The sequence below is a fragment of the Protopterus annectens genome, chromosome 8.part0 (genome assembly GCF_019279795.1).
Source record: "Protopterus annectens isolate FY-2018-M chromosome 8.part0, PAN1.0, whole genome shotgun sequence".
NCBI lineage: Eukaryota > Metazoa > Chordata > Ceratodontiformes > Protopteridae > Protopterus > Protopterus annectens.
The window spans coordinates 1,663,478,420-1,663,501,648 of record NC_056741.1 but is presented as its reverse complement, the minus strand read 5'-3'; the positions used below and the strand labels follow the sequence as shown (position 1 = coordinate 1,663,501,648).

Below are 23,229 nucleotides of genomic sequence, written 5' to 3'. Positions count from 1 at the left end.
GCTGAACTCTTTCATTCTTCTGCCTAACTTCTGGTTCCCTCTTCTCTCTCCCACAGTTTCCCTGCTTGTTTAACTCAGTCCCTGCCCACTAAAGACCTACAGATAGCAACCTCAGGAACCTGCTCTGTATAATTTATCTACCAGAAAAGGGAATAACAACACCTAAAGAAAATAAAAGTGTATGTGTTACTATCCTTTCTAACTTCAGGGTAGCACACACTCAATCAGGCTAACACTGAACCCTCCTAGATCCCTCTAGTACAACCCCCTTCCTTACTACCTGCCCTTCCAACTTCAAGAATTCCCTGCTAAAAATATTACAATTGGCTATACAGCTAAATAATTTGAAAGATAGCACTAACGAGTTATACAGACTTTCACACTTACCCTGCAATCCTTAGCCTGGGGTTTAAAGCCCTGTTCCGTTCCCTATGTTCACTTCGCACCCCTCTCTGCCCCCAAATTCCACCCGCCCCAGTACCTCTGCATTTATTCTTGTAACAAAACCCACTCCCACAACTTTCCACCAATCAAACCAAACTATCTAATTCATCCCTTCCCCATACTACCCCACTTATCTTCCCAGCACATTAGAAAAGCTAACACAGTCATGCCACTACCTAATATAATCACCCTACTTACCTGCATACTTCTAGCCTACATTACATCCTACCAGGACTCCACAGTAACAACTCCCAACCATTTCCACTGTACATTCTCATCAACCTCCCTCAAACAATCACTGTATAACTACACTGCCCCAACACTAAATACGTCCACCCAACACACCTTCCCAAATACCAAACTCCCACCACACCTAAACACAGTATATCCCTCAAATATGACAGGGCCTTCACCTCTTATATAAAACACATTCTTAACACCCTCTCAAAACTAGCCATCAGTGGAGACATCCATCCAAAACCTGGTCCTACCACCAATAACCCCTCTTCAACCCCTCTTCCAAAAAACTCCCCCATCACCTAAATTACAACCAGCAAAAAGCCTTCTGACCTCCTCATGATGTCTCTATATATCAGAAGCATCTGTAACAAAATCCAAGACCTGCTTGCCCACATAAACTTGTACTCCCCAGACATCCCCATCCTAACTGAAAACTGGCTCAAACCTTATATCAAAAATGAGGAAATACTCCCACCTGGATACAACATCCTATGAGTGAACAGACTATCCAGGAAAGGAAGTGGTGTTGCACTAATGTATAAAAACCACCTCAATGTCTAAAAGCTTAGCAAGTCAGCCCCCCAGTTTGCCAATGAGGAAATCCTTTACGCCAATCTCAAAATTAACCCAAACAAAACAATCAACATAATAGGATGCTATTTCCCACTAGGGAAAAATATAGCTCCACTAGAAAACCTTCTGAGCTGGGCAAAACTTATCCTACCCCAAGAGACTTTCATCCTTGGTGACTTTAACATCAACTGGCTGTTTTGTAAAAACAACCACCCTGCCCTCCACCTAAATCTCCATGGGTTCTCACAACTAATCCAATCCCCCACCCGGATGAACAAAACCCCTAATAATCACACCATTCTAGATTGGATCTTAGTTAACAAAGATTCCAAATCTTACCTAGCAGGCTGTCTACCTGACTGCCTCAGCGACCATTCCCCTACCTTCCTACTAAAACATCACATAAACACTACCAAGCCCATTACCCACAGACAAATTTGAAACAAAACCAATTTCAACCCCCACTCCTTTATCTCCTCCCTCCAGAAAATTAACTAGTCATCACTAAAATACCTCAACCTAGATGAAGCCATCCACTTCTTTAACACTACCTTCCTCAACATCCTGAACACCCATGCCCCCCTCAGAAATGTCAAAGTCAGAACTAAGTGCTCCCCAGGCTACAAAAAACACTAGGAACCTAATGAAAAGCAGGGATAAAGCCTGGGAACACTGGCGCCTAACAAATGAACCCTCAGTTAGGCAATCCTTCCTTGAACTGTGTAACAAGGTCAAAAAACAAATAAAAATAGATAAATCCCTCTACCATCAGTCTTCCCTAAATGATACCCACCACAACCCCAAGCAATTCTGGTCCACAATTAACTCTATCCTCCGGCCAGGAAAAATAGGCACCCCCCCCCATCATCCATCCCTCCCACTTCTTACAGTATAGCTGACTCCTTCAACAAACACTTGACTGAAACCATTCTAACCCTAACCAAACAACAATTCCATACATCTGTTCCACCCACCCCTAACCCCAATTCACCCCCTTCCTCCCGCTTCTACTCAGTACCCACCTCCTACACAAAAAAAACTTCTAACAAAACTTAAACCCACCAAACTAGCAGCTAACAACCTCCACGCTGAATACCTAAAAATAGCTGTGGATGCCCTAGCTTATCCCATTTCCATATTAATCAACCATTCCATAAGTGAGTCATATGTTCCCTCACTATGGAAAATATCCCACATCATCCCCCTCCACATAGGTGGTCCCTCCACCGACCTGTTCACCTACAGCCCCATCGCCATCCTTTCCCCCCTCTCCAAGATACTTGAAAAATGTATCAACTCTCAGATCTCTAACTACCTCCTATCCAACAATCTCCTCTCAAACACCCAACATGGCTTCAGACCACATCACAGCACTACAACACAAAAACAATGGCCTCTTCTCCTCTGCTGTATTCCTGGATCTTTCTAAGGCATTTGACATTGTATCTCACAAACATCTACTCTCTGCACTCTCCAACCTCTCTTTCTCTAAGCCAGCCACTAACTGGTTCTACAGCTATCTACACGGCTGCCAGCAATCAGTTGTCTGGGAGAATGACCTATCCCCTCACCTCCCAGTTACTCTTGGAGTCCCACACACTCGGCCCCTACTATTCTCCCTCTTCACCAACAACCTACATACTGCCACCAAACAGGCTTCTCTCATACAGTACAGTAAGCAGATGACTCCACCCTCATCTGCTCTGCCCCCACTTTAACAGAACTCCAACAAATCAAACAGGAGTCATTCTCATCCATAGAAAACTGGCTAACCAATGCCCAGCTCCTATTTAATCCTAATAAGACCAAACTCCTCATCTTTCAACCCACTAGATCTACCCCAAGCTCTCCCAACTTCAATATTCTTGCCAAAGACAACACCACCATCTCTCCAACAACCCACACCAAACTACTTGGTATGGAGATTGATAACAATCTGAGGTTTGACACCCACGTATCCCTAAAAATAAAAAAAGTTCACAAAAAACTTGGTGCATTATATAGAAACACCCAATTCCTCACCAAATCAGCTAAAATCTCTGTAACCAATGCTCAACTAATCTCCACCTTGCTCTATGCATCTCCCATACTAACAAACCTAAAGCAGTCAGACCTAAGCAAACTTGAGGCATGCTACAATAAAACTGCAAAATTTGCCACTGAAGCATCCTACCGCAGCCACCACTGTGACTCACTTACAGAGCTAGGCTGGCTCAGACTCCCACAACTCCTACATTTGAACCAACTCTCCTTTGCTCACAAACTTGTAAACCACCCCCTCAATATCCCATCACTTCAAACACTACTCCAACCTTACCACTCCTCCAGACTTTTATGATCCAGCAACAAGAATCTTCTCCAAATCACCAAAGTCAAAAACATAGCAGGAGAAGCTCTATTTTCCTGTGCCATATCCAAACTTTGGAACAACCTCCCCCCTAATATAACTACCCTACCCTCCTGCAGTCATTTCAAAATTACCCTCAAATCACACCTAAATAATCTCTGCCCTTGGTCAAACCCCGACTAGTCTGTCATCCTCATCCCCTCTAGCTCTTTTACCTCTTCCATACATGGATTACTCAACTTACCTCTATAAGCTCTATGCAATGTTAATCATCCTAGTTTACTATGCTCATGCTAGTAATGTAGCCTATTAATGCTGTGCTAACATCAAATTGTTTTTATAATCAAATTTTTTTTTAATTATTGTCTACTTTTTTACTAACTTCTCACATACTGTATATGATCACCTTTATTATTGTATTTAAAATCTATGTCATAAACACACTGTGGAGCTTTTCTTCCCGGGCCTCTGCTGAAAACAGATCACTGTCCAGTCGTATTTTTCCAGTAAAGAAATGTAAATAAATAAATAAATAAATAAATAAATAAATAAATAAATAAATAAGAGTTATCTAACAATCAGGATGCATGAAAATAGAGAACATGAAGGGCTCGAAAGTCAATAGGTGTTTACTTTTCTACCCACAAATACGCACATAGGTAGACAGGCATTCAGCTAGATACAGAGAGAGAGAGAAAGAGAGAGAGTGAGAGAGAGAGAGAGAGAGAGAGGGAGATGGCAAGAGATATTAATATGCTGGTGCACACCACTAATATACATGTCAGTTACATGCAGAAATGCTGGTGCACACCACTAACATATATGTCAATTACATGTAGAAATTATTTACATCAGCCAGCTATACACAATTTGTTTGTAAAGGAAAATAAAAAACATTGAACTAAAAGTAATAACTGTTATACTGAAACAGGAGGCATCACCTTTAAAGCAGTTGTAAAAATAGTAGCAACCATATACTTTTAAAAATTGAGCTTGCCTTTCTAATATTCAGGTATTTAAAAGCAGACCACTCTCACTTGTAAAAGTATTCTCTTTGTGCTGTTTATACTTTGAAAGTTACATTGTTTTCTAAATAAATGTTCATATTGACCTATGCATATTATGTTACATTACTGCTATCTGGGAAAAATAAGATATTATGATAGTTGCACATTTTTTATTGTTGAATATACTGTGAATTTCTGAAGTGTCTACATAATGTAGTTTTCCATAGCTAGCTTACTTACTGGCCGCAGCACTGCAGAGGTGCCCTATCTCTCTGACCGTACAAATCAGTCTTCTGGTCAGTGAAGCTTCACTTTGGCCAGAGGCTAAAACAATGGGGTGCAGAGTCCATCTGCACTGCACCTGGTTACAAACACATCAGTGGTCATTCATGTTTTAAACAACCACTACAGGCAGTCAAGCAATCAAGCAGGCAATTCATCACAAACTCTCGCCTTCAGCCAGCTGTTAATGGATTCTGAAATCACCCTCAGCTGCAGTGAATAAAAATACACTATATATGTGAATTCAATAAGTCCTTAGAGAGCAGACTGCTGTCAAATATGAAGAGGTAATTTGAGTATATCTTCACGTCACACAGGATTTAACTAAAATAGGAGGCATCTATCCAGCTGTAACTTGCCTGTGCTCTCACGGGTTTTCCCGTTCAGTTAGGATCTTGCAATATCCATCCACTGGTCCATCCCAGTAACCACTGTACTGCAGATTGCCATCCTGTAAACAGCTGCAGCTTCATTACACACAAAGAAATGTCCATCATAACATTTTTTTAACCTTTGGTGTATTTTAGACTATTCAGTAACATCTCAGTTTATTTTCATTTTGAAACCCTGATATTTAGTTGTCATAGTAGTACAGTTTATAGACTGACTAGATCATTTTGAAGCTTAGTACAATTAACATGAGGATATGCTACAGCTACAGTCTGGCTACCTGCCATATTCTTATGTATATGTTTGTTAGCAGGAGACAATAAGTCTCAAGTGCATGAGACATTCAACCTAGCCCTTTTTTTTATCACTTTCCACTTGCCACTTCACTACACAAACTTATCTTTTTCATCTGAATTGTACTACAGGCTGTAAGCAGATAGCCTGAAATTGGGTAAACTGATCACATGTGTTACAGATATTGTATGCCTGCAAAATAGCTTGATTAAATTGACCATTTGGGCACAGGAGAATAATATGCTGATAAATACATCAGAAACTAAGCATATGAGATTTGGGAGACATAAACTGAAAGGTGAGTATTTAATACAGCACACAGTGATTGACACTGTAGATTCATTAAAGGACCTGAACATATGGGTAGTTCTGGTTAATGATAGCTATAGAACTATAGGTTGTATAAAACAGATTTATAAAGTCAAGCAAATCAGAAATGATGAAATCATTGTTTATTAATTACATTAGACCCAAACCTGAGTATGGAATAACAACGTGTAAACCTTACAAGAAAAAAAGCCTGAGTAAATTGGAAAGAGTACAGCAGAAATACACCAAGGGCATCCATGGATGGGAAAATTTAAGTTATTATGAAAAACTAAAATATCTGGACTTGTACAGTGTTTCTTATAGATATTCAAGAGGAGATCTTATGTAGGTATAAAGGGCATTTAGAGACTACTTTTGCGAATGTTTGGATCTATCAAAAAGTAGTAGAGACTCATCAGACAACCTATGTAGAAGATTCTATAGGAATGAGAAGTGTACTAATTGGTTCTCTGAAAGAGTGGCTGATGCATGGAACAGACTACCAAATTACATTAAAGCAAGCACTAGGCTAGATATTTTTAAGAATAGCCTGGACACTTGTTATGGGGCAACTGTTTTGGTATATTGGCAATCTAGAAGGGCATTAATGCCCATGCTTGAAATATTTGTATGTATGTATGTACCAGTTCAATGCCCTCTTGAACACCTCATTGCATTTTGCGTTTGCCATCCATTCCTGGGGTTTACAACCTTCTCCTTGAAGGACTACATGTAAATCTCACCACCCATTCAAGGGGTTTATAACTCTCTCCACGACTTGCATGGAAACCACTGTTCTGATTTTAACTGTTTATTGTGTGTGCATGCATTGTGTGTGTATGTAGTGTGTGTGTGTGTGTGTGTGTGTGTGTGTGTGTGTGTGTGTGTGTGTGTGTGTGTGTGTGTGTGTGTGTGTGTGTGTGTGTATGTATGCATGTGCATGTGCTCCCAATGTTTCTAGTAATGATGTTATGGTGCTCACAAGCTTACAGAGTTCAACACTGCTTCATTATGGTGGACATAATTCAACAAACACCTCAGCTTGACACAGCAATCCAAAAAGGGCAGATATTTGGGGCAAAATGTAGAGCAAGTCTTTGGAATATAATATGCATACTTACTACCTTACTGCACATTGCTATACCCACCGGATGGACTGAAACCACCTGACCCACCCCCATGCACCCATCCTGCTTGTGGTCTGTTATGTAGCTTTATATGGATCCCTGTGTCACTGACTGGTTTTATATCTCCCCCAACTCACTTACTGTATCCTATTCTAGCCTTTTACTCTGTTTCCTACATATTCCTGATTATTGTATATTCAATCCCAACTTACTTCCAAATTTCAATTCTTAAAAATGTCTTATATTAAGTATTATCTTATAATTCTTATAGTATTATCTCATAACTCATAGTAAGCATTATCTTATTTATTTATTTATTTTACATTTGTTGACTGGGCTAGTCTAGCTGGATACATGTCCATTTTCAGTAGAGGCCCGGGGAGAAAAGCTCCAAAAATAGTAAAAATTTACAAAATACAATACTTAAAACATGACTAATCTTATAATTCTTATAGTATTATGTTATAACTCTTATAGCAAGTAGTATCTCATAACTCATAGTATGTATTATCTTATAATTCTTATAGTAAATATTATCTTATAACTTTTATAGTAAGTATTATCCTATAATTCTTATAGTAAGTACTGTCTTATAATTCCTATAGTAAGTATTATCTCATAACTCTTATGGTAAGTATTATCTCATAATTCTTAGTGTGCCTATTTGTTTTGCATTAATTAACTTTGAGTTGTCAGGTTACTACTTTATGTAGCTTTCCTGCAGTCAGTCAATCTAATCATTTCTCTGTCCCATACTACCCTCATACCTTGTTCTACTTCCACCTGTCTCTTGCAGATTCAGTTTACTGGCTCCATTAATTTCTGCCTCTAACCAGGTTATTTTTCCTATCACACTGCACCATCCCATTCCAACTCCTGCTTCTCCTACTTAAAATGTCTGTCTACTGTCCTCTATTACTCTTCATTTCTTTATCCCCTGCACACCTCTACAATGACCCCATCCATACCCAACCATCTATTACATTCCACCCTTCTCTGAATTCAGTCCCTGGAAGCCTTCTTGTGAACATAGGCTGTGGTGACTCCACCTCCACTGGTGGTTATAAGCACATAAGCTTAAGCCTCCAACATCGAGGCCCCTGGCTTTCGCAAGGAGGACTGTCTTTGTACTGTAAGGACATGCATAGCTAAGTACATGGTGACCCGCACAGAAGTCGTGCCAGATGCCTCAGTAAACACCAACACCAAAGACAGTGTCTTTGCCAGAATATAAGAAAAGAGAGAGGTCCACCATAATTTCAAGTTTGTTCGGCACAAAACAAGTCAAAAAAAGAAAATGAACAAACAACACAGGTGATTAAAGACGTTTAATGTACAAAATAAAATAAAATAAAGGTGAGAGCGTTCTTTTATACAATACTTCTTCAGACCAACTAAGAAACACATTAAGCTGCATCAATAAATAGGCAAATCAATTAACAAGTCAAACCATCATCACTGTTAGCATAACAACTAATTAATGTTTAAGCTTCCCTGAAAGCAAGTAAGGTTTAAGTGAAATATCATTCAAACCAAAGCCTCTATCTGCCTGCAGGGTGATGATTCATTTCAATTCATTGTTCTCTGTTTTGTTAACAACACATCCTCCCCTAATACTCTTAGCCTTTTGATAACCTCAGTACTGAGTTTTAGGAGAGAGGCTATGGTTATAAAGAAGTTAATGATGTTGCCACAGTCAGAGGTTATGGAATTGTGGGAGACACAAGGGAGGCCCTATTTTTCTGAAAGGAAGGAGAGGACTGATACTGTCAAACATATAAGTTGCAGACAACCCAAAATAGGACTTACTTTTTCTAATAATGTGAGTGATGTTTGTATGGTTATAAAAAGGAATTGGCCCATTTTACTGATTGACGAGGAGCTAAAAAAGATCGTATGGATGCAACCAAGCTTCTATTTTAAAAATGCAAGGAATCTTATGTAGAGACTTTGCTTTAAACATAATTCGTTATGTGTTGAATGACCGTTATCGTCTAGGTTAGGTACCTAACCTTGCCGTAGTTGTAAGGCTTTTGATTATATTATAGGTACTCCATTCTTTGTACATCCCACTACTAATATTAAGTATGAATTTAGATTCTATGCTGATTACAAAAGTGAAGATCTGGTGTATCTTACCACCTGTAGGGATTGCCCATGTTTTTAAGCTGGAAAGATTAATCGTAGTTTTAGAGAAAGAATTCTAGAGCATCTGGGTAAAATTAGAAGAAATGTTAAAATGAATGCACTGAGTAAACATGTTGCGTCCAATATTAATCATACTTTTCTCTTTAGAGTGGTACGATTAACTTCTAAGAGTATTAGGGGAGGATGTGTTGTTAACAAAACAGAGAACAATGAATTGAAATGGATCATCACCCTGCAAGCAGATAGAGGATTTGAAATAAAGGTGAGTGCTTTCATATATACAATACTTTTTCAGACCAACTAAGAAACACATTAAGCTGCATCAATAAATTGGCAAATCAATTAACAAGTCAAACCATCATCACTGTTACCATAACAACTAATTAGTGTTTGAGCTTCTTGAAATCAAGTAAGGTTTAAGTGCAATATTATCATTCAAACCATTATTTTATTTTGTATATTAAACATTTTTAGTCAGCTGTGTTGTTTGCTCATTTTCTTTTTTGCTTCATCAGAATACCCTTAGTATCCGAGTATTTCTCCCCATGTCTCTTATTGACATGTTTCTTCAGAGGAAAGCTTCTGAAGGCCTTAGTTGACATCATAACAGTATGGAACATGGCATATGCACCATTATCAGCCACAAACTCCTGGAGAGATTTCTTCTCCTGATTGCCCTTGGGGTGAAACTTATACAACGCTGACAAGAATTCATGTTGTGGTCCAGCTCCAGGCTAAACATACAATGGAAGGGATAGTCTTTATAAGGAATTTTATTTACCACAATCTGTACAATTAACTTTAATGAGAGTCCAAACCAGAATTGCAATCAGACATCAGGTAAGTAATACAGTAGTAAACAAATACAAGAAAATTCCCCATATGGAGTATTTATCCTTCTTCCTGAAGCAGACAGACAGACAGGGTTACAATGCTGTGGTCATTTACTGTACACAAATGCTCAGCAAGAACTGAAGATGGTTTCTGTTCATACCCTTTTATACCACCCACATCATTACATGACGATGAAGGGGAATTGGCTGAAGGGGGGGGGGGGGGGGGGGGGGGGGGGGGGGGGGGGGGGGGGGGGGGGGGTGGGGGGGGGGGAGAAAAAAAAAAAAAAAAAAAAGAAAAAAAAAAAAAAAAAAAAAAACACCCCCCCCAAAAAAAAAAAAAAAAAAAAAAAAAAAAAAAGAAAAAAAAAAAAAAAAAAAAAAAAAAGCTGGAGGGAGGGAACTGGCAAGATGTAAATAGTTAAGACTCAGTTGCCTTGGAATGTCTGTGAATCTATCAGCATGTGTGCTCAAAGGTATATATGGCTAGGAATGTTATGGTCCTTATGGTCGCTTGCATAGTACTGCTCCTATACATACCTCTCAACCTCTAAGCCCCCCCCCCCCTTTTTTTTTTTTTAAATATTCTTTAAAAGTGAAAAGGATCTCTCAAATAACATAAAAACTTAACCAAAGACCATCCTGGTGCCCCCAAAAAGAATCCCCACCCGGATGAACAAACCCCTAATAATCACACCATTCTAGATTGGATCTTAGTTAACAAAGATTCCAAATCTTACCTAGCAGGCTGTCTACCTGACTGCCTCAGCGACCATTCCCCTACCTTCCTACTAAACATCACATAAACACTACCAAGCCCATTACCCACAGACAAATTTGAAACAAAACCAATTTCAACCCCCACTCCTTTATCTCCTCCTCCAGAAAATTAACTAGTCATCACTAAAATACCTCAACCTAGATGAAGCCATCCACTTCTTTAACACTACCTTCCTCAACATCCTGAACACCCATGCCCCCCTCAGAAATGTCAAAGTCAGAACTAAGTGCTCCCAGGCTACAAAAACACTAGGAACCTAATGAAAAGCAGGGATAAAGCCTGGGAACACTGGCGCCTAACAAATGAACCCTCAGTTAGGCAATCCTTCCTTGAACTGTGTAACAAGGTCAAAAAACAAATAAAAATAGATAAATCCCTCTACCATCAGTCTTCCCTAAATGATACCCACCACAACCCCAAGCAATTCTGGTCCACAATTAACTCTATCCTCCGCCAGGAAAAATAGGCACCCCATCAGCCATCGCTGCCACTTCTTACAGTATAGCTGACTCCTTCAACAAACACTTGACTGAAACCATTCTAACCCTAACCAAACAACAATTCCATACATCTGTTCCACCCACCCCTAACCCCAATTCACCCCCTTCCTCCCGCTTCTACTCAGTACCCACCTCCTACACAAAAAAAACTTCTAACAAAACTTAAACCCACCAAACTAGCAGCTAACAACCTCCACGCTGAATACCTAAAAATAGCTGTGGATGCCCTAGCTTATCCCATTTCCATATTAATCAACCATTCCATAAGTGAGTCATATGTTCCCTCACTATGGAAAATATCCCACATCATCCCCCTCCACATAGGTGGTCCCTCCACCGACCTGTTCACCTACAGCCCCATCGCCATCCTTTCCCCCCTCTCCAAGATACTTGAAAAATGTATCAACTCTCAGATCTCTAACTACCTCCTATCCAACAATCTCCTCTCAAACACCCAACATGGCTTCAGACCACATCACAGCACTACAACACAAAAACAATGGCCTCTTCTCCTCTGCTGTATTCCTGGATCTTTCTAAGGCATTTGACATTGTATCTCACAAACATCTACTCTCTGCACTCTCCAACCTCTCTTTCTCTAAGCCAGCCACTAACTGGTTCTACAGCTATCTACACGGCTGCCAGCAATCAGTTGTCTGGGAGAATGACCTATCCCCTCACCTCCCAGTTACTCTTGGAGTCCCACACACTCGGCCCCCTACTATTCTCCCTCTTCACCAACAACCTACATACTGCCACCAAACAGGCTTCTCTCATACAGTAAGCAGATGACTCCACCCTCATCTGCTCTGCCCCCACTTTAACAGAACTCCAACAAATCAAACAGGAGTCATTCTCATCCATAGAAAACTGGCTAACCAATGCCCAGCTCCTATTTAATCCTAATAAGACCAAACTCCTCATCTTTCAACCCACTAGATCTACCCCAAGCTCTCCCAACTTCAATATTCTTGCCAAAGACAACACCACCATCTCTCCAACAACCCACACCAAACTACTTGGTATGGAGATTGATAACAATCTGAGGTTTGACACCCACGTATCCCTAAAAATAAAAAAAGTTCACAAAAAACTTGGTGCATTATATAGAAACACCCAATTCCTCACCAAATCAGCTAAAATCTCTGTAACCAATGCTCAACTAATCTCCACCTTGCTCTATGCATCTCCCATACTAACAAACCTAAAGCAGTCAGACCTAAGCAAACTTGAGGCATGCTACAATAAAACTGCAAAATTTGCCACTGAAGCATCCTACCGCAGCCACCACTGTGACTCACTTACAGAGCTAGGCTGGCTCAGACTCCCACAACTCCTACATTTGAACCAACTCTCCTTTGCTCACAAACTTGTAAACCACCCCCTCAATATCCCATCACTTCAAACACTACTCCAACCTTACCACTCCTCCAGACTTTTATGATCCAGCAACAAGAATCTTCTCCAAATCACCAAAGTCAAAAACATAGCAGGAGAAGCTCTATTTTCCTGTGCCATATCCAAACTTTGGAACAACCCCCCCCCTAATATAACTACCCTACCCTCCTGCAGTCATTTCAAAATTACCCTCAAATCACACCTAAATAATCTCTGCCCTTGGTCAAACCCCGACTAGTCTGTCATCCTCATCCCCTCTAGCTCTTTTACCTCTTCCATACATGGATTACTCAACTTACCTCTATAAGCTCTATGCAATGTTAATCATCCTAGTTTACTATGCTCATGCTAGTAATGTAGCCTATTAATGCTGTGCTAACATCAAATTGTTTTATAATCAAATTTTTTTTTAATTATTGTCTACTTTTTTACTAACTTCTCACATACTGTATATGATCACCTTTATTATTGTATTTAAAATCTATGTCATAAACACACTGTGGAGCTTTTCTTCCCGGGCCTCTGCTGAAAACAGATCACTGTCCAGTCGTATTTTTCCAGTAAAGAAATGTAAATAAATAAATAAATAAATAAATAAATAAATAAATAAATAAATAAGAGTTATCTAACAATCAGGATGCATGAAAATAGAGAACATGAAGGGCTCGAAAGTCAATAGGTGTTTACTTTTCTACCCACAAATACGCACATAGGTAGACAGGCATTCAGCTAGATACAGAGAGAGTGAGAGAGAGAGAGAGAGAGAGAGAGAGAGAGAGGGAGATGGCAAGAGATATTAATATGCTGGTGCACACCACTAATATACATGTCAGTTACATGCAGAAATGCTGGTGCACACCACTAACATATATGTCAATTACATGTAGAAATTATTTACATCAGCCAGCTATACACAATTTGTTTGTAAAGGAAAATAAAAAACATTGAACTAAAAGTAATAACTGTTATACTGAAACAGGAGGCATCACCTTTAAAGCAGTTGTAAAATAGTAGCAACCATATACTTTTAAAAATTGAGCTTGCCTTTCTAATATTCAGGTATTTAAAAGCAGACCACTCTCACTTGTAAAAGTATTCTCTTTGTGCTGTTTATACTTTGAAAGTTACATTGTTTTCTAAATAAATGTTCATATTGACCTATGCATATTATGTTACATTACTGCTATCTGGGAAAAATAAGATATTATGATAGTTGCACATTTTTATTGTTGAATATACTGTGAATTTCTGAAGTGTCTACATAATGTAGTTTTCCATAGCTAGCTTACTTACTGGCCGCAGCACTGCAGAGGTGCCCTATCTCTCTGACCGTACAAATCAGTCTTCTGGTCAGTGAAGCTTCACTTTGGCCAGAGGCTAAAACAATGGGGTGCAGAGTCCATCTGCACTGCACCTGGTTACAAACACATCAGTGGTCATTCATGTTTTAAACAACCACTACAGGCAGTCAAGCAATCAAGCAGGCAATTCATCACAAACTCGCCTTCAGCCAGCTGTTAATGGATTCTGAAATCACCCTCAGCTGCAGTGAATAAAAATACACTATATATGTGAATTCAATAAGTCCTTAGAGAGCAGACTGCTGTCAAATATGAAGAGGTAATTTGAGTATATCTTCACGTCACACAGGATTTAACTAAAATAGGAGGCATCTATCCAGCTGTAACTTGCCTGTGCTCTCACGGGTTTTCCCGTTCAGTTAGGATCTTGCAATATCCATCCACTGGTCCATCCCAGTAACCACTGTACTGCAGATTGCCATCCTGTAAACAGCTGCAGCTTCATTACACACAAAGAAATGTCCATCATAACATTTTTTTAACCTTTGGTGTATTTTAGACTATTCAGTAACATCTCAGTTTATTTTCATTTTGAAACCCTGATATTTAGTTGTCATAGTAGTACAGTTTATAGACTGACTAGATCATTTTGAAGCTTAGTACAATTAACATGAGGATATGCTACAGCTACAGTCTGGCTACCTGCCATATTCTTATGTATATGTTTGTTAGCAGGAGACAATAAGTCTCAAGTGCATGAGACATTCAACCTAGCCCTTTTTTTTATCACTTTCCACTTGCCACTTCACTACACAAACTTATCTTTTTCATCTGAATTGTACTACAGGCTGTAAGCAGATAGCCTGAAATTGGGTAAACTGATCACATGTGTTACAGATATTGTATGCCTGCAAAATAGCTTGATTAAATTGACCATTTGGGCACAGGAGAATAATATGCTGATAAATACATCAGAAACTAAGCATATGAGATTTGGGAGACATAAACTGAAAGGTGAGTATTTAATACAGCACACAGTGATTGACACTGTAGATTCATTAAAGGACCTGAACATATGGGTAGTTCTGGTTAATGATAGCTATAGAACAATAGGTTGTATAAAACAGATTTATAAAGTCAAGCAAATCAGAAATGATGAAGTCATTGTTTATTAATTACATTAGACCCAAACCTGAGTATGGAATAACAATGTGTAAACCTTACAAGAAAACAAGCCTGAGTAAATTGGAAAGAGTACAGCAGAAATACACCAAGGGCATCCATGCTTGGGAAAATTTAAGTTATTATGAAAAACTAAAATATCTGGACTTGTACAGTGTTTCTTATAGATATTCAAGAGGAGATCTTATGCAGGTATAAAGGGCATTTAGAGACTATTTTTGCTAATGTTTGGGGTTATCATAAAGTACTAGAGAATCATCAGATAACCTATGTAGAAGATTCTATAGGAATGAGAAGTGTACTAATTGGTTCTCTGACAGAGTAGATGATGCTTGGAACAGACTACCAAATTACATTAAAGCAAGCACTAGGCTAGATATTTTTAAGAATAGCCTGGATACGTTTTGGGGCAACTGTTTTGGTATATTGGCAATCTAGAAGGGCATTAATGCCCATGCTTGAAATATTTGTATGTATGTATGTACCAGTTCAATGCCCTCTTGAACACCTCATTGCATTTTGCATTTGCCATCCATTCCTGGGGTTTACAACCTTCTCCTTGAAGGACTACATGTAAATCTCACCACCCATTCAAGGGGTTTATAACTCTCTCCACAACTTGCATGGAAACCACTGTTCTGATTTTAACTGTTTATTGTGTGTGCATGCATTGTGTGTGTGTGTAGTGTGTGTGTGTGTGTGTGTGTGTGTGTGTGTGTGTGTGTGTGTGTGTGTGTGTGTGTGTTTGTGTGTGTGTGTGTGTATGTATGCATGTGCATGTGCTCCCAATGTGTCTAGTAATGATGTTATGGTGCTCACAAGCTTACAGAGTTCAACACTGCTTCATTATGGTGGACATAATTCAACAAACACCTCAGCTTAATATAGCAATCCAAAAAGGGCAGATATTTGGGGCAAACTGTAGAGCAAGTCTTTGGAATATAATATGCATACTTACTACCTTACTGCACATTGCTATACCCTCCGTATGGACTGAAACCACCTGACCCACCCCCATGCACCCACCCATCCTGCTTGTGGTCTGTTATGTAGCTTTATCTGGATCCCTGTGTCACTGACTGGTTTTATATCTTCCCCAACTCACTTACTGTATCCTATTCTAGCCTTTTACTCTGTTTCCAACATATTCCTGATTATTGTATATTCAATCCCAACTTACTTCCAAATTTCAATTCTTAAAAATGACTTATATTAAGTATTATCTTATAATTCTTATAGTATTATCTCATAACTCATAGTAAGCATTATCTTATTTATTTATTTATTTTACATTTGTTGACTGGGCTAGTCTAGCTGGATACATGTCCATTTTCAGTAGAGGCCCGGGGAGAAAAGCTCCAAAAATAGTAAAAATTTACAAAATACAATACTTAAAACATGACTAATCTTATAATTCTTATAGTTTTATGTTATAACTCTTATAGCAAGTAGTATCTCATAACTCATAGTACGTATTATCTTATAATTCTTATAGTAAATATTATCTTATAACTTTTATAGTAAGTATTATCCTATAATTCTTATAGTAAGTACTGTCTTATAATTCCTATAGTAAGTATTATCTCATAACTCTTATAGTAAGTATTATCTCATAATTCTTAGTGTGCCTATTTGTTTTGCATTAATTAACTTTGAGTTGTCAGGTTACTACTTTATGTTGCTTTCCTGCAGTCAGTCAATCTAATCATTTCTCTGTCCCATACTACCCTCATACCTTGTTCTGCTTCCACCTGTCTCTTGCAGATTCAGTTTACTGGCTCCATTAATTTCTGCCTCTAACCAGGTTATTTTTCCTATCACACTGCACCATCCCATTCCAACTCCTGCTTCTCCTACTTAAAATGTCTGTCTACTGTCCTCTATTACTCTTCATTTCTTTATCCCCTGCACACCTCTACAATGACCCCATCCATACCCAACCATCTATTACATTCCACCCTTCTCTGAATTCAGTCCCTGGAAGCCTTCTTGTGAACATAGGCTGTGGGGACTCCACCTCCACTGGTGGTTATAAGCACATAAGCTTAAGCCTCCAACACAGAGGCCCCTGGCTATCGGAAGGAGGACTGTCTTTGTACTGTAAGGACATGCATAGCTAAGTGCATGGTGACCCGCACAGAAGTCGTGCCAGATGCCTCAGTAAACACCAACACCAAAGACAGTGGCTTTGCCAGAATATAAGAAAAGAGAGAGGTCCACCATAATTTCAAGTTTGTTCGGCACAAAACAAGTCAAAAAAAGAAAAAGAACAAACAACACAGCTGATTAAAGACGTTTAATGTACAAAATAAAATAAAGGTGAGAGCGTTCTTTTATACAATACTTCTTCAGACCATCTAAGAAACACATTAAGCTGCATCAATAAATAGGCAAATCAATTAAACCTTGTGGCAATTGTAATTTATGTATGCATGTGGACTCTAATGGTGAGTTCCTGCATCCAGATTTGAACAGGGTATTCAGATTTACACTTAAAGCTAATTGCAATAGCACTAACATTGTTTACTTGGCACATTGCTTAATTTGCACCTCTTTTTATGTTGGCATGACAACACAGAGGTCAAGGGATCGGATGAGGGAACACCTCTATGATATAGGGAGGATGGCAGACACTAATGCTCTGGTAAGCCATGTTGAAAGGTATGGTGTTGCACACACTTTCCATTTCACGGTAATTGACAGGGTTGTCAATAATTGTAGAGGGGGAGATGTCAAGCTGAAGACAGAAACTAAGGAACTAGAATGGATAGTGAGACTCGGGGCGAATATGGGAAAGGGTCTCAATGATAAACTGAATATTAAGCCCACATTATTAGCTAGAGACCTAAAAAAGTAGTTGACAGCTTCCATGTCATGTCATTTTAAGCTTACATATGGTGTGTTTTTAAACTTGTATTTTTATTATATTATGTTATAATACTGTTACATTGATGTTATTGTGAGAATTATGTGTATAGAAAGTTCAATTTTGATTTATTATATATGTTTATATTATTAAGTGGTTTTTAGAAAGAAATCTTGTATTTGAATTTTATCTGGGGAAGAGTTCATGCTGAATGTGATAGGACTTTAAGGCAGGAGGGAAGGGTTATACATTAGCATAATTAATTGAACTGTTGGTTATATAACCTGAAGAGCTTTTCATTACATTGTCTGAGGAAGTGGCTTAGTCCATGAAAGCGCTCACCTGTTATTTGTCTTTGGATTAAAAAGTGTTTTATGTTATTTGCAGCCGTGGTCGGGTGCCTCCTTTTTCTACTTTTACGAACTGACTGCTGGTTGGAGGCGCTGTCTGCCATTACCATTTATTTTTTGTCTTTTGCTACATTGCTTTTATAAACTTTGAAAGTTGATAGAATACAGGGTTTTGTATTAGCATGCTTTATTTTTTTTTAAGGATATGGAGTTTAAAACACAAATATCTGTCATTTAGTGAGTTTGATCCTCAATTATTTGCCAGAAAATCACATATTTTATTAGGAGAAGAGCAAAAATATCACCCAAAAATCTGGACATTATGTAAAAAATTAAAGAGTTGAGAATTATATTCCTACATTCATATATTCCTGTGTTATAATTCACTGACTGGGTAATACAGAATAACTATCCATATTCAGTTCTGTCATACAAAATATCTAAAGAACAACCCATCTCCACCCTATGGTTTCTTTTGCACAGTGCTGTTTTACTTTTTATCTCATTCTGGTCCCTTTAGTTTTTCTAAACTTCAGCACTAAAATCTCCTCTTTCTCCATGCTACCCTTCTAGAAACGACATACAACTATCTTAACTTGGCTTTAAAAGAAATGCATCTTGCTAGGGAAACTGAAAAAAAAACAGCCCACTTTCCTATTATCCCACACCAAAATTGTACCTCATGACCCCCCATTAACCACTTCAGTCCACCATTCTAACTTCTGTTACCTTCAGTATCATAATTTATCTAATTAAACAAGGCAGATTTAATAATAAGTTATATTAAACTGACTGGTAGCATTTAGTTACAAATGCTGACATTGTCTCGCTTTCTGAGATGGGGAACAGAGCTAATAACTCAGTCTTGCCCTTTGCCCATAATAATTATACCATGTTCAGGCCTGACAAACCACGCCAAGGATCAGAAACAATTGCTGTCTAAGTAAACAAACAGCCCATCATTCTTTACCCACCCCTGTACCTCTTCTGATGAAACTAACCCCAATGACTAGTTAAGGAGGTTATTCTTAAGGTACATAAAACACATTGCACTGCCTTTAGCTGCTTCCTTAGTCTTCTCTCCTTTGTACTAGAACGCTTCTACTCTGGATAACCAAGATCTTCCTCCTTTGTACTAGAACACTTCTACTCTGGATAACCAAGATATTAGTCTACATTTTCTATTTATTTACACGTGTTGACCAAGATAAACACTGCCTTAAACTGACCTATTTGAGGCTCATCCCTGGTATATAACACCAAACAGATAAACAAATGATCAATACAGACCATAATACAGGGCATGTAGACAATATAGCAAAAAATACAGTACAAGTGAAGATAAAGTGAAAACAAATGACTCAAAATTCCAGTAAGAAATACTAATGTAAGAGGGTCAGGCGTGAGGAGGAAAAATAGACGAAGAAGCATGAAATTAAAGATAAGGAAGAAGAAAGGTTGCATGTACATGATATATTTGAGAAGAAGTAGTATTGGGGCAATTATAACCTGGTAAATTTGAATAACATGATAAGGCATGAGAGATGATTTGCAGGGGGGGGGTAGACAGGATTTGGGGGAAAGGAGGGAAAATGGGAGAGAACTGGATATAATATTTTTGTGGTACAGTTACTGTTGTGTCAGAGGATGGAAGCAAATCATACATATAATCAAATTTTTGCAATGTTAAATGTTTTTTATGCTGGCAGAAGTGATGTAAACTCATTTGATTACTTCTGATGTTGTTAAGTCCATGCGAAATTCTGAACAGTGGAGATCGGAGAAGTCGCCCTTTCTCCACTGCAGATCAATATCAGAGTTGGTATATATAATTAGTAGGGGTGTGAGGGGTGTAAGGTGGCTTACTCCCTTACAACAAACATAAGTGTTTTGTTTTTTTGGTGTTTTGGCTTTCGATATTTCAGGTTCAATGTTTAGCCAATCGATATTTGTGTGCTTCGATGTTTCAATGTACTTCCCTATTATATTATAGTCCTGGGCTAGCTCTGATTTTTAGAGCAGTGGCAAGTGTTTGTTTTTGTGCAGGTGCCTTTTCAACATTTTTGAACACTGAAGTTGTAGCCAAGAGAGTGCTAATGTTCTTTCTGTCTCTGATTTCACACAATTGTTTACACTTTCACTAGGCCAACTCTACCTGCTGCCAACTACTCATTCATTCACTATGACCCATATTTGGTTCCCTTAGCCTTCATTTGCTTACTATGTGATTCTGAGTGAGTCACTTAACCAGGAAGTGCTTTTGGGTAATTGGGAAGTTGACTCCTCAAAGGTCTCCTGGACTGCAAGCCTAATAACTACAAACCTATGAAAATAAAAGACAGATTTTAGTTCATTTATAAATGTAATGTAATTACTAAATATTTCCCTACTTTTTAAAGTGGTCACTAGCTGTTCTATTTCACCTCCTAAAAACACCTCAGTACTGGATACCTTCTCACTCATCACTTGATATTTACTTTACTTCTGACATTAATGCTACTGTTAATATCGTTATTACTGCTATGTTTCTAATTCTGTCCTTTGCATCCACTGCCACTCATACAGTCAGAGGTTCATACTGAAGGCACTGCCCTCCTATAAAATGCAATGAAAAACAGACATGATATCTTCAGGCAGTGGAGTAACACCCCCTTCTAACACACATGACCACACCCCTTCTACCATACATGGTCACACCCCTTCTACCCCACATGACCAAGTATTTACATTCAAAGGCTCATGAGATCATACCAGGTTACTAGGCGAATGGCCCTGGGGCCTTTACAAGCCTCGCCAAGTGTTTAGCCGTTCGATCGGGTACTATGCGAGGAGTTAGACTTATGGATATGGACAGGGCTGGTGTTAGCGTTTTGGGGGGCCCCAGCAAATGTCAAGTTGGGGGCCTCCTAGGCACTTCCAGTATAAGTATCACCCTGTCAATGCCACACCTCCTAAGAAACCTATTAGTTTGTGCTGCAAACTTTTAGGAGTAGTACACACAGGCAGACCTTAGCTACAAGCTGTTACATTACAACAGGCCTATATACTGCACTTTGTTGACCTGTCTAACAAAGGGACACTTACAGTTCATAGGTTCATAGGTGTGTACTAGGCTAATGGACCTGGAGCCTATATAAGCCTATCCCAAGAAGATTCCCTGGCAACATGCTGCCCAAAGTTAGTTCCCAGTGCCCCTGTCAAGCAAGGCTACTGAAGTGATCCCCGGGATGAACTTCCTATTGCCCATCCATTCATCAAGATTTCTCTTAAAGAGGGCCAGTGAAGTGCTCTGCTTGACGTGAATGGGAAGTTTGTTCCAGAGTATGGGAAGTCTCTGGGTTAGGAACCTGTCCCTCCAGCATGTTCTGTTTATTGTGGTAATGAGATTTAGGACCCTGGAGCATGTGGTACAGAGGGATTGGGATTTCTTTAGGTATAGCATATCTAGCAGCTCTGGGTCAGACATGGCTTTGTAGGTCAAGCAGAGATCTCCTCTAAGTAGGCGATACGAGACAGAGTATAGCTGGAGTTTTTTGAGTCTGTCTGTATAGGGCATGTGTCTAAGGCCTAAGATCCTCTTAGTGAGGTATTTTTGTGGCCTTTCCAGTTGTTGTAGGTGTCTAGTGAGGTATATACCAAATGAGGCATTGTATTCTATAATAGGTCTAATGAGGGACGAATAGAGAGGGATTATGACCTCTTTCTTCCTGGATGAGAAACCTTTTGTAATGAGATGTGCCACATACAAGGACTTTCTGACTACAGTGGCAATGTGGATATCAAAGAAGAGGTTGCTGTCAACCTGTGTCCCCAGGTCTCTTATCACACCTTTGGTGTTTAATGGGCTACCGCCTATGTGGTAGTTCATGGGCACCGGATTTTTCCCAAAGGGAATGACAATGCACTTTTTGGCACTGAGTTACTGGCATTTAGTTGCAACAATGATACATTACGACTACTATATGTACAGGTCTGGACACAAATGAAGTGATGACTAGGCCTACTGTTTCAGTGACCCCCCCCCCCCCCCGCACATCCTCTAGTCCTCTCCTCTGATCCACCAACCCCTTTTGGGCTCCCCATACCATGCACATTACTTTTTTCTTCCTTTTTCTCACATTTTGCCTTATTCTCAGCTTTTTCAAGAAGCCATAACTTTCTATATGCTCTGAAGTGCATTTTAAAGAGGTTTTTTTTTTTTTTATACAACCTTTTCATCCAATAATGGCTTGAATAACAATTATTATTAAGGAAAGAAATTCACTGTTGCTGTGCAGCTTTAGTTTTCTTTGCATTCTTTCAGCACTCCTTTCCTGACCAAGACAGCACAGTAATAACCGTTTAGGAAATAACTCAATTAAGCTGGTACCTCCAAAGCCATAGGGGTTATATATGTGCCCTGGGATGCATTTTAGAGCATTTTCTCAGCATTTTAGTCCAATGGTGGCCTAAACAAAAATCATGAAAAAGAAAAGAATTTCAGTCTTATTTTTTCTTTCAAGAAAGACATAAGTTGTGCCCAAGGCTTAATGTTCAAAGCTGTCAAAATAGTAGCTCACAATAAACTAACAAGCCAGGTGTAGAAATACATAGGTCTTATCTGGGATACTGCCTCCTTCCCTAACCCCCCACAAAAGGCAGTCACTGCCTACACATCCCTCTGGTGTTAGACTAGGATGAAAGCAGAGGTTTAAATTGCATTAGCCATATATTTCAAGTGACTGCTGATATATGTATACATAGCATGCTTCCTCACCCCTAACCCTCAAAGTCAGGCCCCTGTGTATGTGCCTGATGTGTGATTGTGAGAATGATTTCAGTAATATATTCTAATTTGTTTCTCTAGACAGAACACCA

General features: G+C 39.0%; 1 long non-coding RNA gene across 1 annotated transcript in view; it reads right to left on the bottom strand.

Moving 5' to 3' along the window:
- Nucleotides 1–8,585: 8,585 nt before the first annotated feature.
- LOC122809587 overlaps nt 8,586–23,229 on the bottom strand; it is a 399,570-nt gene continuing 384,926 nt past the window's right edge. The window contains exon 3 of the long non-coding RNA XR_006365928.1: nt 8,586–9,895. This is a non-coding gene — a long non-coding RNA (uncharacterized LOC122809587). The remainder of the gene's footprint in view (nt 9,896–23,229) is intronic.